This window comes from Aegilops tauschii, chromosome 2 (assembly GCF_002575655.3).
Source record: "Aegilops tauschii subsp. strangulata cultivar AL8/78 chromosome 2, Aet v6.0, whole genome shotgun sequence".
In the NCBI taxonomy this organism is placed as follows: Eukaryota; Viridiplantae; Streptophyta; class Magnoliopsida; order Poales; family Poaceae; genus Aegilops; species Aegilops tauschii.
Genome location: NC_053036.3, coordinates 486,592,886 through 486,604,555, shown reverse-complemented (window position 1 = coordinate 486,604,555; position 11,670 = coordinate 486,592,886).

Below are 11,670 nucleotides of genomic sequence, written 5' to 3'. Positions count from 1 at the left end.
TCGAAGGAACTGTCTGACTGGCTTAAATTTTGGATCAACATTGAGAGTGTGCTCAGTGAGTTCTCTAGGTACACCTGGCATGTCAGAAGGTTTCCACGCCAAGATGTCCCTATTCTCACGGATGAACTCGATGAGCGCGCTTTCCTATTTCGGGTCCAGATTTGCACTGATGCTAAACTGCTGAGACGAGTCACCTGGAACAAAATCAACAAGTTTAGTCTCATCAGCTGATTTAAATTTCATTGCTGGTTCATTCTCCGTGGTTGGCTTTTCCAGAGAGGTCATATCTATTGGGTCAACATTGTCTTTGTAAAACTTCAACTCCTCTGTAGCACAAACAGACTCTGCATAAGCCGCGTCGCCTTCCTCGCACTCTAGAGCCACCTTTCGGCTGCCGTGAACCGTAATAGTCCCGTTGTGACCCGGCATTTTGAGCTGTAAGTACACATAGCACGGCCGTGCCATGAACTTGGCATAAGCCGGCCGTCCAAATATAGCATGGTATGGACTTCTTATCTTGACCACCTCAAAGGTCAGCTTCTCCACCCTGTAGTTGTTCTCATCACCAAAAGCCACTTCCAATTCGATCTTGCCGACTGGATAAGCCGACTTACCGGGTACCACACCATGGAAGATAGTGTTTGACTGGCTGAGGTTCTTATCGACTAGCCCCATACGATGGAACGTCTCGTAATAGAGGATATTGATGCTGCTGCCTCCATCCATGAGTACCTTTGTGAACTTATAGCCTCCCACCTGAGGAGCCACCACTAAGGCCAAGTGGCCCGGGTTATCCACCCGGGGAGGGTGATCCTCCCTACTCCACACTATAGGCTGCTCAGACCACCGTAAGTAGCGTGGAACCGCCGGCTCAACAGCATGAACAGCTCTCTTGTGAAGCTTCTGATCCCGTTTGCACAAACTGGTGGTGAACACATGATACTGTCCACCGCTAAGCTGCTTTGGGTTGGTCTGATAACCCCCCTGCTGCTGTTGATGACCCTGACCAGACTGTTGGTTAAAGCCCCCTTGACCGTTCTGAGGACCGGAATTTGAGCCGCCGCCCGGGCCATGAAAGCCGCCGGCGCCTGAGCCGCCGCCCGGGCCATTGTAGCTCTTAAAGGCCTTCATGATCGCGCAATCCTTCCACAAGTGAGTCGCTGGCTTCTCTCTAGAGCCATGCCTTGGACAAGGTTCATTCAACAGCTGCTCCAGCGTTGGACCTGACCCGCCGCCTCGGGGAGGGGGCCTCCCCTTGCGTCGCTGGTTATTACCTTGGGAGTTGGCGTTGGCTACAAACTCTAGGCTGCCATCGGCCTTACGCTTGCCTCCTCCTTGGTTCCTCGGGTTAAACTGAGGACCCTTGCCGTTGCCGTTCTTCTTTCCCTTCCCTGTCCTTTCATCGTCTGAAGGGGGATCCTTGGTACCGTCAGAATCGGCGTACTTGACAAGAGCCGCCATTAGGGTACCCATATCGGTGCAGTCGCGTTTAAGCCGTCCGAGTTTCATCTTAAGGGGCACAAAGCGACAGTTCTGTTCCAACATTAAGACTGCAGAGCCGGCATCCATCTTATCTGATGAATGTATGATCTCCTTGACCCAGCGAACCCAATGGGTCGTGGATTCACCCTCCTGCTGCTTACAGTTAGTCAAATCCACAATAGACATAGACTGCCTACAGGTATCTTTGAAGTTTTGAATGAACCGGGCTTTCAGCTCAGCTCAAGACCCAATGGAGTTCGGTGGTAGCCCTTTCAACCACGTGCGGGCAGTTCCATCTAACATCATGGTGAAATATTTGGCCATGGCCGCCTCACTGACCTCTAGCAATTCCATAGCCATCTCATAACTCTCAATCGAGGCTGCAGGCTGTAAGTCAGCTGTATAGTTAGGCACCTTCCTAGGGCCCTTGAAGTCTTTAGGCAGACGTTCATTACGGATGGCTGGCACCAAACAAGGAACACCCCCGGTCCTGGTAGAAATACCCACATCAACGGACGTCGTTGGATAAACCGGGGGGGTCTGGTAAGCCGTCAATTGAGGCACCTGCTCCGCCTCTTGCCGCGCTTGGTCTGCTGCGTAAAAGGCTCCATTATGAGCCGGGCCATGGCCAGGGGGCGGGTCATGGCGTCGGACATTACTTGAGCCGGTTGCTGAGACCATGTGCCGGCTGTAACTCGGGCTCTGGCCTGGACGAGGGGTCGAGTGGATCCTGTCCCGACTGTAGGAGTACGCCTCTTGCTGTGCCAGTGCCGTCTGCAGGAGTTCCCTGACCCGGCGGGTTTCGATGGCCGCCGGAGAGTCGCCGTCAACGGGGAGAGCCGCCAGTCGTGCTGCCGCAGCCACCATGTTCTCCAGCGGGTTATCATAATGACCCGGGGGTATTGGCACATACTGAGGCGGGGCAGGGGGCACCTGGGGAGGCCCCATCACTCGTGGCTGAATAAGGGGTCCAGACCCGGGCGCAATGACCCCTGGCGGGTTACTAGACCCTGCACCCGGCGTGTTGAAAAGATTGCGTGGATCGTAAACCGGTGGGAGTCGAGACTGGGCCTTCTGATGCCTCCTTCTCATGACCTCGTTGGCCGCGTTCTGATCCATCATGAGTTGGAAGGACTGCGCCTGAATCAGCTGAGTCCGGGCGTCGAGAGCCGCCCGCTCCGCAACCAGCCTGATCCCTTCCGCTGCAAGATCCTCTTTAGCTTTTATCAGATCCAATTTTAGCTGTGCCACCTCCTCATCATGCTGAGCTTGATCCGCCGGGTCAACCGTGGCGGTTAACAGGGCCGTCATCTTGTCCGTGAGATCCATTAGCACCTGAGCCGGAGAAGGCACAGGGTTTCCCGCTCCAGCAGCGGGGTTCTGAACAGGCTGCGCACCAGCCATAAAAACTCCAACCTGACTTGGTGGCTCAAAAAGGTCCGGAATACTGTCACCATCGGAACAACCCGTGAGCCTGCCATCTTGAAGCTGGTACAACGAGCTTGACTCATCGGTGGCCGACTCGTCATCAGAGCCGGCGGCCGCCTCATCACCGGATCCAGATCGATCGGAGAGTCCTCCATGGATACACCCCACAAAAGCATGCTTTAAGGCAGGCCGGGCCCAGGCGGGTTGTGCGCGCTGAGCCGTTTCGATGAGATCGGCGCAGAGATCCGGCTCGGGGCCCGGCTCACCAATCTTGCCAATGAAGACATGAATTGCGCCAAAGGGGACCCGGTACCCGTACTCAATTGAGCCAGCGTCGCGGCCCCAGTCCGCATCGTCGATGTAGAGCTTGCCGCGATGACTCTTGGTCATCCGACCCACAGCGTATCCCTTGAGCCCTTCGAAGCTGCCCTTCAAGAACTCAAATCCACCGTGCGCGAGCCCCACGGTGGGCGCCAACTGTCGTGGAATTGTCACGGCAGATGTCCTCGAGCTAGGACTTAGTCGTGGAGCCATCGCAACCAGGAAGCTTGAAGGGGTTATGCGGGACAAGGAACACGAGGGTTTATACTGGTTCGGCCCCTTACGGTGAAGGTAAAAACCTACGTCCAGTTTGAGGTGATATTGATTATGGTTACGATCGCCAGGGAGCTAAACAGCTATGCCCGGCTCTCGATGAGGTTGTTGTCGCCCTTGAACCGCTGCCGGGTCGTCCCTTTATATAGGGAGGCTGACGTCCAGCAGCCCTTAGAGTCCTGGCCGGCTCATAAGAACGTCCGGCTCGGACTCTAAACTATACTTGCCTTACACTACAAGTCTACTATAATAATGATTGTAACTACAGGCCCTAAGCCATATCCGGGTCTCAGCCCATCTCTGGCCCATCGTCTTGAAACATGGCTCCGGGCTTCTGGCAATGACCATCCGAAGAGTAACCCGGCCCCTCCTGGCGGGTGACTCTAAGGTCTATATCCTCAACACTAACCATCAACAATTGATGCTCCTACTTGATTTCTACTTTCACGGTGTCAAACATCGCGAATAGCTCAAGGATCATCATATATATCCCTGATATGTTATAGTTCATCACGAAGCTCAAATAGCTTGGTGGCAGTGACTATGGAGAACCATCACTATCTCATCTGGAAGATTAACTCCCACTCGATTCAAGTGATTGTAGTACTCAGACAATCTGAGCACATGCTCAATGATTGAGCTTTTCTCCCTTAGTTGCAGGCTTAAGAAACTTGTCAGAGGTCTCATACCTCTTGACGTGGGCATTAGTCTGAAATCCCAATTTCAGCTCTTGGAACATCTCATATGTTCCGCGACGTTTCAAAAATGTCTTCGGTGCCTCAATTCTAAACCGTTTAACATTACGCACTGAACTATCATGTAGTCATCAAAACGTGTATGTCAGATGTTTCGTAACATCTACAGACGACGCTCGAGGTTCAGCACACCGAGCGGTGCATTAAGGACATAAGCCTTCTGTGCAACAATGAGGACAATCCTCAGTTTACGAACCCAGTCCGCATAATTGCTACTATCAACTTTCAACTAAATTTTCTCTAGGAACGTATCTTAGTAGAACTAAAGCGTAAGCTACGACATAATTTGCAAAGACCTTTTGACTATGTTCATGATAATTAAGTTCATCTGATTATTTAATGAACTCCCACTCAGATAGACATCCCTCTAGTCATCTAAGTGATACATGATCCGAGTCAAACTAGGCCGTGTCCGATCATCACGTGAGACGGACTAATCATCATCAGTGAACATCTCCATGTTGATCGTATCTACTATACGACTCATGTTCGACCTTTCGATCTCTTGTGTTCCGAGGCCATGTCTGTACATGCTAGGCTCGTCAAGTCAACCTAAGTGTTTCACATGTGTTCCGAGGCCCTGTCTGTACATGCTAGGCTCGTCAACACCCGTTGTATGCGAACGTTAGAATCTATCACACCCGATCATCACGTGGTGCTTCGAAACAACGAACCTTCGCAACGGTGCACAGTTAGGGGGAACACGTCTCTTGAAATTTTAGTGAGGGATCATCTTATTTATGCTACCGTCGTTCTAAGCAAATAAGATGTAATCATGACAAACATCACATGCAAATCATAAAGTGACGTGATATGGCCAATATCATCTTGCGCCTTTGATCTCCATCTTCGAGGCGCGGCATGATCACCTTCGTCACCGGCATGACACCATGATCTCCATCATCATGATCTCCATCATCGTGTCTTCATGAAGTTGTCTCGCCAACTATTACTTCTACTACTATGGCTAACGGTTAGCAATAAAGTAAAGTAATTACATGGCGTTTTCATTGACACGCAGGTCATACAATAAATTAAGACAACTCCTATGGCTCCTGCCGGTTGTCATACTCATCGACATGCAAGTCGTGATTCCTATTACAAGAACATGATCAATCTCATACATCACATATATCATTCATCACATCCTTTTGGCCATATCACATCACATAGCATACCCTGCAAAAACAAGTTAGACGTCCTCTAATTGTTGTTGCATGTTTTACGTGGCTGCTATGGGATTCTAGCAAGAACGTTTCTTACCTACGCAAAAGCCACAACGTGATATGCCAATTTCTATTTACCCTTCATAAGGACCCTTTTCATCGAATCTGATCCGACTAAAGTGGGAGAGACAGACACCCGCTAGCCACCTTATGCAATTAGTGCATGTCAGTCGGTGGAACCTGTCTCACGTAAGTGTACGTGTAAGGTCGGTCCGGGCCGCTTCATCCCACGATGCCGCCGAATCAAGATAAGACTAGTAACGGCAAGTAAATTGACAAAATCGACGCCCACAACTACTTTGTGTTCTACTCGTGCATAGAAACTACATATAGACCTAGCTCTGATACCACTGTTGGGGAACGTAGCAGAAATTCAAAATTTTCTACGCATCACCAAGATCAATCTATGGAGTAATCTAGCAACGAGGGAAGGGGAGTGCATCTACATACCCTTGTAGATCGTTAAGCGGAAGCGTTGCAAGAACGCGGATGAAGGAGTCGTACTCGTAGCGATTCAGATCGCGGTTGATTCCGATCTAAGCGTCGAACCACGGCACCTCCGCGTTCAACACACGTGCAGCCCGGTGACGTCTCCCATGCCTTGATCCAGCAAGGAGAGAGGGAGAGGTTGGGGAAGACTCCGTCCAGTAGTAGCACAATGGCATGGTGGTGATGGAGGAGCGTGGCACTCCAGCAGGGCTTCGCCAAGCACTGCGAGAGACGAGGAGGGAGAGGGGTTGGGCTGCGCCAAGAGAGAGGGCAAATCATATGTTGGGCAGCCCCCATACCTCAAGTATATATAGGGGAAGAGGAGGGGCTGCGCCCCCACCTAGGGTTCCCTCCCTAGGGGTGGCGGCAGCCCCCAGATCCCATCTGGGTGGCGGCCAAGGGGGAGAGAGGGGGGGCGCACCTAGGGTGGGCCTTAGGGCCCATCTGCTCCTAGGGTTTGCCCCCTCTCCTCTTGAGGGCGCCTTGGGCCTTGGTGGGAGGCGCCCCAGCCCACCTAGGGGCTGGTCCCTTCCCACTATTGGCCCACGTAGGCCTCTGGGGCTGGTGGCCCCACCTGGTGGACCCCCGGGACCCTCCCGGTGGTCCCGGTACGTTACCGATAGCACCCGAAACTTTTCCGGTGACCAAAACAGGACTTCCCATATATAAATCTTTACCTCCGGACCATTCCGGAACTCCTCGTGACGTCCGGGATCTCATCCGGGACTCCGAACAACATTCGGTAACCACGTATATCTATTCCCTATAACCCTAGCGTCATCGAACCTTAAGTGTGTAGACCCTACGGGTTCGGGAACCATGCAGACATGACCAAAACGTTCTTCGGTCAATAACCAACAGCGGGATCTGGATACCCATGTTGGCTCCCACATGTTCCACGATGATCTCATCGGATGAACCACGATTTTGGGGGTTCAATCAATCCCGTATACAATTCCCTTTGTCAATCGGTATGTTACTTGCCCGAGATTCGATCGTCGGTATCCCGATACCTTGTTCAATCTCGTTTATCGGCAAGTCTCTTTACTCGTTCCGTAACACATCATCCCGTGATCAACTCCTTGGTCACATTGTGCACATTATGATGATGTCCTACCGAGTGGGCCCAGAGATACCTCTCCGTTTACACGGAGTGACAAATCCCAGTCTCGATTCGTGCCAACCCAACAGACACTTTCGAAGATACCTGTAGTGCACCTTTATAGCCACCCAGTTACGTTGTGACGTTTGGTACACCCAAAGCATTCCTACGGTATCCGGGAGTTGCACAATCTCATGGTCTAAGGAAATGATACTTGACATTAAAAAAGCTCTTAGCAAACGAACTACACGATCTTGTGCTAGGCTTAGGATTGGGTCTTGTCCATCACATCATTCTCCTAATGATGTGATCCCGTTATCAACGACATCCAATGTCTATGGTCAGGAAACCGTAACCATCTATTGATCAACGAGCTAGTCAACTAGAGGCTTACTAGGGACATGGTGTTGTCTATGTATCCACACACGTATCTGAGTTTCCTATCAATACAATTTTAGCATGGATAATAAACGATTATCATGAACAAGGAAATATAATAATAACTATTTTATTATTGCCTCTAGGGCATATTTCCAACAGGTGGTTCCTGGGTTCTGAGGCTGTTCGGGGTGACAAAGGGGCTTTCTCTGCATCGCTACCCACCCTTGGCAGAAGCAGGATCTGGGCATAACCGGCACCGGCATGGCGGGAGCTTGTGATGAGGGGGGGCCATGTGCCTCTGGGGCTGAACAATCTGCGCCGGGCAGGGATGGTGTTGCTCCGCTCCGGGTGCTCCTCGGTGGGGGGACGATGGGGGCGGTTCCTGACCCGTCTCCCTCGGCGGGCGCTTCGTTGCCTGCGGATCGTTTGGAAGAGATGATGGAACGACTTCGCCTCACTGTGGTGGAGGCGCAGCCGATGGTGCTGGATGACGAGGATGAGGCTGATCTGGTTGCGCCAGATTGTGCCCTGGTGGGAAAGGTGCTTTCTCCTAACCCCCTCCACATCCAGACGATCGCGTCGGCAATGAGGTCGGCTTGGGGCAATCCGAAGGGTTTGCTGTTCCACCCCGCTGGGGACAATGTGTTCGTCGCTGAATTTGGTACCCAGGCCGACAGAGCAAGGGTGATCGAGGGCTCGCCTTGGATGGTGGGCAAGCATGCTGTTCTCCTAAAGGTCTTTGATCTGAACATCCAACCCCTTCAAGTGCAATTTGATCGTCTTGCCATTTGGACTCGTATTATGAATCTACCACCAAGGTTGATGAAGGCTAAGCTCGGGATGGAGTTTGCCAAGCCCATTGGCAGGATCTCCAAGGTGGATGCCGATGCTGATGGGCGATGTTGGGGAGGTTTTATGCGTGTTAGAGCTGAGATTGCTATTCAGGAGCCTATTGTTCGATATGTGACAGTGACTTCAATCCGCCTCCAATCGACTGACACATATTCTGTGATGTATGAGCGGCTCCCCTTTCATTGCTTCTCTTGTGGCCTCCTGGGCCATTCTTCGGTCCTGTGCCCTAACCCTGGACTGAGGGATGGAAATGGTGACCTACCATATGCCGCTAAGAAACTTTGTGTTCCTGAGGACAGTCACAAAAGGTCTGGAGGATCAAGATCTAGTTCGGCCTCTACCTCCGTCGGTGAAGATGGCAAGGCGGGTGTGTCCCGATCTGCCTCATCGGGTAGGTCACGATCCGGCGCTCCTGCGGGCAGCTCTGATGTGGATGGTGAGGTTTTCTCCCCGTCCAAACGGGGTGGAAGGGGCCGAGGCCGTGCACCCTCCTCCAGAGGACGAGGAAGGGGAAGAGCGGGTTTGGCCAATATGTTGCTCTTCCCGGAAGGTCAGGTGCAGAATGGCACTACGGGGCAGAAGAGGAAATCAGCCAAGTCTCTTCCGCCAGGGGCGGCTCCCACTCCTGGAGTCACCGGGGGCGATGAGCTGGCTCTAGTCCTGGTAACGGGCTCCCAGTCAACTCCTGCAAGTGTGGAACAGGTTACTAGACAAGACTCAAACAAGAAACAACGTACTTCAAGCTCACGATCGGCGGATCCGGCAGCGGCTGCGATGCAGCCCCGCCAGACGCAATGAGTATCATCTGCTGGAACTGTCGAGGCTTGGATTGGACTCGACAGTTGGCGAGCTTCGCTGGCTTGTGAAGCTCTACCGGCCCTCCCTCCTCTTTCTTTCAGAGACGAAGATGAGGGATGTGAGAGTAAAGAACTTTATGTGGTCTCTGGGTTTTTCTGGTTGTTATGATGTCAGTAGTGAGGGTCTCAGTGGTGGCCTTGCTCTTTTTTGGACGTCTTCTTCTGTTAAGGCGGCCAACAAGCGGTGCATTGATGTTCATGTTAAATTAGGGGTCGGTATGACTTGGCGTGCTTCGTTTGTCTATGGAGAGCCAAGGAGGGAGGACAGACCACATTTCTGGGAATTTCTTCGTCGTATGCGTTCTTCCTGGAATGGTCCTTGGGTTTGCTGTGGCGACTTCAATGAGGTTCTCTCTCAAGATGAGCATTGTGGGCCGAGAGACCGTTCTGATTCTCAAATTGATGCTTTTCGGGATTGTATGATGGATTGTGGCCTGGCTGACCTGGGTTTCACAGGACCAGAGTTCACCAGGTGTAACAAGCAAGACCCAAATAGTCATGTCAGGTGTCGTTTGGACCGAGCCATTGCTAACTCTGCTTTCTCAAATCTGTTTGAAGCATGCTGTGTGGAGAATATTATAGCTACTACCTCGGATCACTACCCTATCCTTATCTCTCTGGACCGGGGTTCGCAGATTCGACATCCAACTCCTGTGCAGCAAGGGTTCAGGTTTGAATCTATGTGGTTGCGGGCTTCAGACTACAAGAGTACTTTGGAACAAGCGTGGTCAGCGGGGAGAGATGGTCTCTCGTCGCTGCGGTCTACTTGGGACAATCTGAAACATGTTGCGGGCTCTCTTCGGGAGTGGAGCAAAGAAGCCTTTGGATCTATTCGCAGAAATATTAGGAAGATGGAACGCCGTCTAGCGTCAATTAGGGCAGCTCCGGCCTCTCCTTCATGGCTGGCAGAAGAACGTCATATTGAACGTCTGCTATGTGAATTATTTGAGCGGGAGGAAATCATGGAACGACAACGTTCCAGAGTTGATTGGCTGAAAGAGGGTGATCGAAATACTGAGTTTTTTCAAGCTCGAGCAACGGCCAGACGAAGGACGTACAGGATTCACTCTCTGACTTCTGAAGATGGTTCAGTGCGCACTTCCCAAGGGGAAATTAAGGGCTTGGTGAGTCCTACTATGAGAAGTTGTTCACATCTAAGCCGTGCGCAGTGGCTGATCAGGTTTTGCAGGCCATTCCTACTAAAGTCTCCGGGGAGATGAATGTCGAGCTATGTAAACCTTGCACTAATGACGAGATCCGGGCTGCTCTATTTCAGATGGGCCCCACTAAGGCTCCGGGGCCTGATGGTTTCCCGGCTCTCTTCTATCAGACTCACTGGGAGTTCTTGGGTGATGATATTTGTCATGCAGTCCGAGATTTTTTGGAAGGGAGGCCTATTCCGGAGGGCTTCTGCGACTCAGTCATCGTGTTGATTCCAAAAACGGTCAAGCCAAAGCATCTAAAGAACTTTCGGCCTATTAGTCTGTGCAATGTTCTCTATAAGATCGCATCTAAGGTTTTGGCTACTCGTCTAAAGTCAATCCTGAATGTGGTGGTTGCTGAGAGCCAGAGTGCCTTTGTCCCGGGCAGGTTGATCACGGATCACACCTTGATTGCTTATGAGTGTTTGCACACTATCCGTCAACAACGTGTGAAAAAGCCTTTCTTTGCTTTGAAGATCGATATGATGAAGGCCTACGATCGTGTGGAATGGAGTTATCTTCATGGATGTTTAGCTAAACTGGGTTTTGCTCCTTCTTGGATTGAGGCGGTCATGCGTTGTGTTACCAATGTTCGCTATGCGGTCAGGGTGAATGGAGAGCTCACTCAACCGGTGATTCCGTCGTGTGGCATTCGACAAGGGGATCCAATCAGCCCTTACTTGTTCCTCTTATGCACCGAAGGACTGTCAAGTCTGCTATTTCAAAAGGAGGCTCGTGGCGAGCTACATGGTATTCGAAATGGCCGTTATGGTCCACCTATCTCACACCTCCTATTCGCAGACGATAGTATCTTCTTTGCTAAGAGTGATTTCAAGAGTGTGGAATCTTTGGAGGCTACTCTCAGCTCTTATTGTGCGGGTTCGGGTCAAGCGATAAACAAGGACAAGTCTTCGGTCTTCTTTGGTCGTCACTGCCCTGCGAGTGTCAAGAACCGTGTGAAGTCTCAGCTGGGCGTTCACAATGAATCTTTCCATGATTCTTACTTGGGCATGCCTACGGAGGTTGGAAGATCACCCGCGCGCACTTTTAAGTTCCTGGTGGATAGAGCTTGGCAGAACATCTTTGGCTGGTCGGACCGGCCCATGTCCAGGGCAGGAACGGAGACTTTGCTTAAGTCAAAGACCCAAGCAATTCCGACGTTCATTTTGAGTTGTTTTCGTCTACCTGTGGCTACTTGTGAGAAGTTCAGGCAGATCGTATCGGATCAGTGGTGGGGCCGAGAAGATGGAAAGAAGAAGCTTCATTGGCACTCCTGGGACTGGCTCACGACTCCTAAATCTC